The sequence below is a fragment of the Gossypium hirsutum genome, chromosome A07 (assembly GCF_007990345.1).
Source record: "Gossypium hirsutum isolate 1008001.06 chromosome A07, Gossypium_hirsutum_v2.1, whole genome shotgun sequence".
In the NCBI taxonomy this organism is placed as follows: domain Eukaryota; kingdom Viridiplantae; phylum Streptophyta; class Magnoliopsida; order Malvales; family Malvaceae; genus Gossypium; species Gossypium hirsutum.
Window position 1 is genome coordinate 46,863,002 of NC_053430.1, and position 9,301 is coordinate 46,872,302.

Genomic DNA, 9,301 nt, shown 5'->3' on the forward strand with positions numbered 1-9,301 from the left:
AATACTTATTAAAAAAATAATTCAAGGTCCAATGTAATTCTCCGAATGCTGAGTCCGATCCTAATTTCTAGGTTTACCAGAAAAGTTAAACACTATTGAGGGGTGAGCTTATGAAAAGCTCAATGTGAGTCGAACAATTATTTAAACAAACACAAATATCGAATATAGTGAAACAAATTAGCTTTAACAGAAGAAAATAGAACTATCATAGGAATTTCATATCGTTACATAACCATTATCAAATTGATGTCAAATGGTGTATGAGCATAGGTCATCATTCATTCGAGTGACAATCATTAATTTAGATACCATTCAATACAAAAAAATACAATACGTAGCATAAATCAATAACATTCGAATATGTCATGTACATGATGCAACGCAAAAAGGTTCCTACCCATACCATTCGCTACAGATCACAAGTTCCCCAAAACCCGTCATCTGTACTCCAAAACATTATGGGCTTAAGCCCGTTGTGGTTAAAACCACCGATAACAATATGTAGAAAATTCTGCCAGAAAAAAAATGTAGACAAGCTGCCAATAAAAATGCGATAAATCGTCATTCCCCTCGATGCTTCAGGTGCAGTGCACTGACTACGAATAATGAAGACTTAATATGCTGTCGGTACTCCACGGAATTCCTCCGTCAACCACAAAATCCCAACCCAACGCATATGCAATATGTTAGACAATCTCATACATAATCATATCTTAATACTTTTCACATTCATTTGACATGCTCAGCATGTCCTCAATAATCACACACTTTTAGTAAATTGGAACAGGGTTCCAATCTTTCAAATTACCATTTTGTTGGTATTAATCAATATCGTTCAATTTCACATACTTTATGGATTTTCATTGTGCATAAATAGCACCCTTTTCAATACAAAATATAACAAATATCTCATGCGCTTAAATCATACATAAGCTTAATATCTCAATACTTTATATCATTCAGTCGCACATTATCATATCTCATAACTCAAATATGCAATTACAAACTCAATCAAACATCCATGCTATCAAACTAGCAATTTTGCCAACATGTCAATCTTTTAAGGCTCTAAACTTACCTGGTTTGGCCACTCATAAAATCAATAATTTTGAATTAAGACAATCCAATCAGTGAGCTAATTTATCATATATAACATGATATTTAACATTTTCAAACAATTTTATGAGTTTAGGACTCACACATTATTTTCTGCTTCCTCGCAGCACACTAGCGAATCTTCCAATTTTCCTTAATAATTCCTTAAACGAACCTATACCAAAATTCAGTATAAATTCAATCCATTTACCATTAAACCATCCCCCATCCAATTATGAGTTCAAACCAATTTTTGAAATTATAACTATTTTATGAATCGAAACTAGTTAGATTTCTTACACTGTATCGATGCAAACTGTACGTACAATCATTCTTTGCCTTTACGGATGATTTGGGGCATTTGGGTCAGCAACTAATTCAATAATATACTGGAAAGTCAGTATATAATTAATGATTAAATTCCTTCATTTAATCAATTCATAACATTTACCCAACAACTATGTCGAAATAACAAATTAGTTACCCTTAATTGGACATACGCTTCACAATTTATGGGATCTGAATGGTCAATCGATCAAGAACATTTTTCCCTAATTGAAATGGGTTTAAAAGCTGATTAGGAGGGTTCAAGAACTCAAATTAATGTTGGAAAAATATAGTAAAGAACCAAGAAACAAAACAGCCCCCCTTCTTGCACATAGGCACACGCACCACCACACATGGTAGCTAAATTTGGGGCTGAATTTTAAAATAGTTTGAGATCTCATTAAATTCTAGAAATATACATTTGAAATCATTTAAAATCCCCCAAATTCTAGATCCAGAAATTAAGGTTTTTAATGGACAAGATTAATTAAGAAATTGAAGAGAAAAGAGACCTTACCCAAGCTAGTTGTGAGAAACGGCAATGACACTTAGCAATATTCAGGATCGGTCTTGGAGTTCAAGATTTAAAATTTATGGATGATTTTAATGAGGAAAAATGAAAGCAATATGGTGGAGAATATGTAAACAAATCTTGTGTCAAAAAGAAAAAGAAAAAAAAAAGAAAAAAGAAAGAGATGATAAAACTAGGTGTAGGCGACGACAACAATGGAGGAAAGGAAAAAAAATTAAAATTAAAGAGAAAGAGAGGAGGAGACGAATGGCTAGGGCAATGAGGAGGAGGATTAAAGGCTGGTTATTAGTAAAAAATTAATTTTTATACCTAGGTTAACTAGGCTTGGATGACCTACACATTAAAACAAATGGTTTTTGTAAAAAAAATTAAATTATTTGCATGGGAAGAAAATTGAAATTAGGACCTCAAGGATAAATTCACTAATGTTTAACCATCAAACCAATAACTCATTCTTGATATAATTTGAAATATTTATTTTAAAAAACAAGGCATGTCACATATTAGGTTTAATGCAAAATTTGCAAAATAATAAAAATGTTGCAAGAAAAGAAATTTGAACTTGGGTTTCAAGAAACATTACACTAACACTTAACCAACAAATCAATACATTATTTATTTCTTAAAAATGCATAGATAATTTAAAAAAATTAAGGCATGCTCACTCTCTCTCAATTCACAAACCTGATTCTACTAATTCTCGATTTTTGAGATGTTACAAATAGGGTTGTAATCAATAATTTATTTGTTTGGTTGAATGTAATGGAATATAATTATAATAATATTCTTGTGTTTGGTTGAATAGAATAGATTTATAATAGCATAAGGAAAAAAAATTAAAATGACCATAGTACCCTTAGCAAAAAAATTTTAGGTGGATGATTATTATTATGTAATTTTAATAAGATTATTATTAAATATAATTTAATAAAAATAAAAATAAATAATTTAATCATATTTTAATATAATTATTATTAAATATAATTTAATAAAAACAATATATAATTTAATAACATTCTTAATATAATTATTTTTATATTAAATTATATTAAAATATTTATAATAATTTATTTACTACATTTTAAAATAATAGACTAGCATTTCAATCCATTACTTCTCAAATTATCTCAATTTTATAATTTCAACTAAAGTTTCATATTTACATAATTTTTATGTAAAACTTTTTACCTATGTTATAATCTAAAATTAATGAGTTGTATTAAACACAAAAATTTTATTAAAAAAGAAAGTCACAAAGCATCGAAAAGAAAAAGTGCATCTTTTTATTTTTCTTTTTCCAACTAAAAGAAACAAAAACGTTTGTTTGTCTACATTATAGAATTGGAAAAGGTTATGTTAATGAGACAGCTATGCATGAATAATTGTTTTAAAGGAAATGATTAAACAAATTATACCAAATGATATAACCCTAAAGACCCAAGATTTGGCTTCTATTCATTTCTTCTAACAAATGAAGCATTTCCCAAAATAATAGATCACCAACATATAAACAAAAGGTCCATTAGAAAATAAAAACCCTATTCTTAGTCTCCTGGTTCTCACTTCCTAAAGATCAAACCCTATCTTTATCTCTGTTGCTCCAATCATTCATTACTCCAACCTCAAACACTGAAATGCACATGTCACTGTGAAAACAGTTAAAGAATAGAAAAAGAACAATTGCTCATTACAAGCTTCAGTGATGAATTCAAACATCTGGAAACAGTTTTGGATCCTAATTGTGGAACATTAAATGCCTGTGATCCACTGTCAGCTCTAGCAGTAGAGTCTTGAGGTTTTACAAAAGAATCCTGTTTGAAATGTATGTAACATACTCAGTCAAAAGTTCTAAGAGCAAAAGGGATTCACATAACTTTTAACAGAGGACAATCAATTCAACATTGAAAAGATGCATAAAAGATTAAAAATTACAACCATGATCAATTTACTGCTAGTTATATAAATATGTTGGACAGGGATGTAAGATAACATGTATTGGATACAATAAGGAAAATAAATAAGAGGAGTTAGCTAAATACATCCCATACCTAACTAATCTCCAGCTCTTTCTTTGTCCTACATGGAGTTTTAAGGAAAAACACACTTTTTTCTTACACAAGAAAATACACTCCAAAAATCATTAAAAAAGTAAACCAATCAAATTTATTCCAATTTGACAATTTTCAGAATCAAGAGGGAAAGAAAATCCACTAACCAATCAAAAACACAAAAAGGAAAGAAAGTTATGATACTAAAATTAAGCTTCTCAATGATTTACTGTTAAGTTTGATGGACTGATATCAACAAGCCAAAAACAAGATAAATAAACCAACTTAACTCAACTAATTAGTAAATGATGTTTAAACTCTAACCCTTTAGCAAAAGGAGAAGAAAAATAACATTCAAAACAAAACCTTGACTTTCCCAAGAACTTAGACCAAAGCTACACTGGTCAAAATACTCATGAAAATACAACCTTTCTGATTTTACAACATATTTAGATTTTTTTAACTGCTAAAGGAACCAAAATGTAATTAAAAAGAATCAAAATCCAGACATACAAGTAGAAGGGTGTCATATGTTCCCATCATAGCTTATTGTCCTTTGCCCAACATCCACTTTGTCACCTGAGTATCAGTGAATTCATGTAATCTAATTTAGCTCGAGAAAATACTAAACATAACCAAGTTGGCAACCACAACTTAAATTATAGCATCTTGAACAAATAGGTTGAATTAGTAGAAGCACTCCAAATAATCATTCAATGAATCTTTCAGCGTGAGAAAACCAGAGAAAGATGCAAAATTTAAGTTCCTTGCCCCCTAAAAAATAACTCTATATAGGCTGTTTGTCCTTTCTCTTTATTTAAATTTTTAGCAATTTTCTTTACAAAAAGTAAATCTAAAAGTTAAAATATCTGGCCCAGAATAGCACCATTAAACAAGAACCCAATGTTTCAATGAAGGCGTTTATCCTCACATAAATTAACAAATAGGTAGTCATATAGAAATGTGTAATTAAACAAAAAAAAAAAAGAAAAAAAAGAAAGCTAAAACATCCAAGTTCTAACTTCTAACCAAAAAGGCACCATGCATTTAAAAACTATCTTCTGTTACACCCCCTGTTTTTCTTATGGTCTAAAGGGCAATAGACTAATGATGAAAAATATACACACATTAAGTGTAATAATTACATTCACACGATAACAAAATTAAATACAGGAGAAACTATTTTCTTTAAGTCAATAAGGACTATGCATTATGCATATAGCAACTTAAAGAACTATAACGCAAGGTTGTCACCTTTTTCTTCTTGCTTCTTCTTTTCTCTGGGAAAAAAGCTTCCATCATTTTTGGCGATACAATTTGACTTTGTCTTTGCATATTGTATCCAATGCACCAAATTAAACATACAGTCAATCAAACCTAAGAATCATTACAACTAAAACTGCATATAAATTAAGCCCGAAAAAAGAAATTGATTGTAATCAAAAGTGATGCCTAGAATAAAGTAAGTTTGGTTCAAGCAGCCACCCACAGAATAAAGCAAGTTTGGTTCAAGCTGCAAATGGTGTTATTAATGAGTAGATAAAGTCTTCCATGGTTGTAGAAGGAACAATAGCCCTAATTTATATAGGAAAAATAAAACGACTCTTAAAATTTCAACAACATGGGTTCTTAGTAAATAATAGAATAACTCCAACAACATTAGTACAAAACATATTTCAATCAGTGGGTATACAGTAACATTGAAATCACAAAACAAATGCAACACAAACATCATTAAAAATCGAAATTAAACTTCAAATACTAAATCCATACTATAACTAAAAACTATACCCAGTAGAGAACAAATAAGCAAATTAAACTTACAATTCTAACAAGATTGAATGCCTTTTGTGTAGAGCCAGCTGAATCTCTTTTCTTCCACAAGTGATGCTCGTTCTTTCCAGCCTTCTGCAAACAATTTTTTTAAAAAAGAACTAGTTGAATAATAATAAAAAAAATGAGGGTTTAAAATAACTGGGTAATTTCACCAAACAGATAATGAGCACCTAGTTTAGGGTAATATTCAGTTACAAAAACGAGAAGATAAATAGTACCCAGTGTTGTTGTCGATGACGACAGCGGGGCGAGAAGTGGAAACCAGTGAGAAGAGAAACGAAAGCTAGGAAATCGATTTTGGCTCTGGTGATGGATCTGCGAGTGAGACCCAAGAGAAAATTGAGAACAAAGGATCATGGTCATGAAGTGCGATTGAAGAAGTGCACATAAGGAGAAGCGAACTCTATCGTTGTCAAGCATGATTATATTGACTGGATATCAACAACAACAAACTTGGATCCCAACTAAAAGCAATGATGTTTCAATGGTATCGAATAGCAGTGGTTGGCGATATTGAAAGAAAATCCAATAATACTACCCATTGCAAACCTCCCTTCCCTTCCATAAAAATATTTCTCATCATTTTATCAACAAATTCCCTATTTTTCTTTTTCTCTCTTCATGTATCGACTGAGTAAAAGAAAAAGAAGAAATAATGAAGGATTATGGCTGGGTGAGAAGGGCTATCGGGTTAAAGGAGAAGGGTAAAGGTGAGGGCAAAAATTAAAGAGGAAAGAAAAATCCTATTCAATGCCTATTCAGCGGTAAGGGAAAGGAAATGACTATGCAGCTTCTTCCCTGAATAGGAATGGATTCAAGGCAGGCTACCATAGAGATTATAAACAACCAAACTAATGTTTGGCGGTGGGCGCATAAAATTGGGTTGTAATCTATTCTGTCTTCCTCCCAACCAAACATGCCTTGAATTAATATATATATACATCTCTTTTATTTTTTATCTTCTCATTATTCTAATTTAGAATGATTGATTTTTATCCATTAGTATGAAAAATGATCATTCATTCTATTATTTTTCTCTAACTTTTATTTTTAATCAAGCACAATAATGGAAAATATAATTTTTCTTTCTATAGGTGTGCTTGGTGGGAGAGATAAAAAAAATAGAAAGAAAATGTAATATTCTTTCCATCCATTACTTGGTAAAGTTGAAAAATGAAAGGAAAGGAAATAAAACATACAGAAAATGCATAATTTTGAACTAACATACATATCACTCATTTTCTCTCCTCTTATCATTCTAATTTGGAAGGATTAATTTTTATGGATTAGGATGAAAAATGGTAATTTCTCTTTTTTTTTCCTCTCATTTTTCTTTCCAACCAAGCATACTAAAAATTTATTTTCTTTCCATTTTTCCACTCTCTCCCCCTATCCCTCCAGTTTTCCACCCAACCAAGCATGCTCTTAGTGCTGCATTAATACATGGCTAAAACTTAATGAGAAAACTTTATATAAAACTATAAAGACTTCAAGCTTACCTTAATAAAGTGGAAAGAAAATTGAAAGGATGAAAAATTGAAGAAGTAGATGTAATGCCCTAAACCTGGCCTAGACGTCACGGTCGGATTGTGCAGGTTACATTGTACGTGAAAACAACATTACTTCATTTTGGCAAATACTCTTTAACTCCAAAGAAATTAAGTTTGATTAACTCGTTGAAGATGTACCATTCTTTAAAAACATGTTAGGACGTTGAAGAAAATCATGTTTGTTAGTTTTACCAAAATGTTTTTAATTTACTAACTTTGTTTGTGAGATAAAACATCTTAGCAAATTTCAATAAAACTTACAACAAGAAGTATTATAGCAAATCGATCGTATAATAGAGGTTCATTTTTAGTTATATTGATTTAAGCATAGTTAAAATTTAAAACTTTTACAAAATAAATACCAAAATAGTTTTTCCCAAACAATTTAAAATGTCCAAAAGCCCGAAAAGCCCATATAAAGAAAAGAGAGTCCCATGTATACTTAAACCAAAAGAGTGAAATCCGAGCTCTAGAGTCGCCGTCCAATCCTATGTCTGAGGATCACCTAAAACAGAGCAAACAAACGCGAGACCTTAATGCCCAGTGTGTGATTTGGTCCACGTATTGTAGTATATATATAACAAAATGTATCATGGCATATCACATTTCATATTGGAGCATATCATATATCATATCAAATCATATCATATCATATCGATTTTCATATCATGTCGTAAGATGTTTCACATCTTATCATATCATAACTCATGCCATTTTATATCATACCATATCATATCCTACCTCTAGTAGCTACACACCATTTCTGTCCCATCAATCACACCAATTAGGACTACAAGAGTCCATCCATCCAATCACACCAATATGTGGCAGTATGCCACACATAAATAAGTAGCTGAGCTGCCAAACAAATTTTGTGGTCCAGCTGTCATAGTTGCAATAAAAACTGTCATATAGCACTTCCTCCATCATATCATATCCCACCCCAAAACATAGATAGAATCATACTCATAATATCATTCATACATACATATATCATAAGTCCTACAACATGCATACTGTAACGACCCGAATTTTACCGTTACCGAAAAAGTATATTTTCGGGTCTCCATTTCTGAAAAACGAATTCGTAAATATTTATTAAAAATATTTACGAAGTAAAATGAGTGGTTAATTAGAGTTTAATTAAGTGAATTTAATTTAATTAAGAGTAATTAAGAAAAATGACTAAATTGAATAAAGGATGAAAGTAAATTGTAGATTAAAAGAAAATGAAGAGGACCAAAATGGCAATTATGCCATTTGTCCTAAGTGAGGCGGCATAAACATAAAAATCTGAGATTTTTATGTGTTAAAATATATATTAAATTATTATTAGTAAAAGTAAAGTAAATAAAAAGGAAATAAAGGAAAGAAACAAAAGAATAAAAAAGAAGGAAGGAAACAGAATAGCAGGAAACGAAATAGAGAAGAAACAGGGGAGAAAGAAAGAAAGAAAAGCAAAAGGGAAAATAAGGTTTTAAAGGTTCCAAGTTAATTTGGTAAGTCAATTTAGCCCATTTTCTTATGATTTTTGAGTTTTTTGGAATCCTAGAGATAAATAGTACTTGTTTTAAGTAGAAATTTTGAAAGTTATTAGATTTCTAAGTTTGGTTCATGTTGAATAAAATGATGGAATTGGGGGTTTATTTGATAGAAATTTTGATTGGAATTGAATAAAGGATTGAATCGTAAACTAAGCTATAAGTTTTGAGTTTTAGGGATTAAATGGAAATAAATTCGAAATTATGAAAATATGCTGGAAATTTAATAGTTAAGTATGAGTTTGGAAAAATTTGAATAGAAATAAAGTATGAATTAAGATAGAAAAGTAAGAGAATTTAGTTAGGATTAAATTGAAATTAAAGTAAATCAACATTTTGCACTAAAACTGTTTTAGACAGCAGCAGTTGTCT

The 9,301-nt window shown here is 30.3% G+C and overlaps 1 long non-coding RNA gene across 2 annotated transcripts; it reads right to left on the reverse strand.

Moving 5' to 3' along the window:
• Nucleotides 1-3,378: 3,378 nt before the first annotated feature.
• Nucleotides 3,379-6,751, reverse strand: LOC107952860 (uncharacterized). 2 transcript variants are annotated; one of them, XR_001698956.2, is made up of 5 exons: nucleotides 6,057-6,751; nucleotides 5,827-5,910; nucleotides 5,257-5,379; nucleotides 4,516-4,581; nucleotides 3,379-3,765 (listed from the first exon to the last, which is right to left on the reverse strand). It is a non-coding gene; the product is annotated as an uncharacterized lncRNA (long non-coding RNA). The 2 variants fall into 2 exon arrangements; XR_001698955.2 differs by having other exon boundaries at nucleotides 5,257-5,329; nucleotides 6,057-6,750.
• Nucleotides 6,752-9,301: the final 2,550 nt, after the last annotated feature.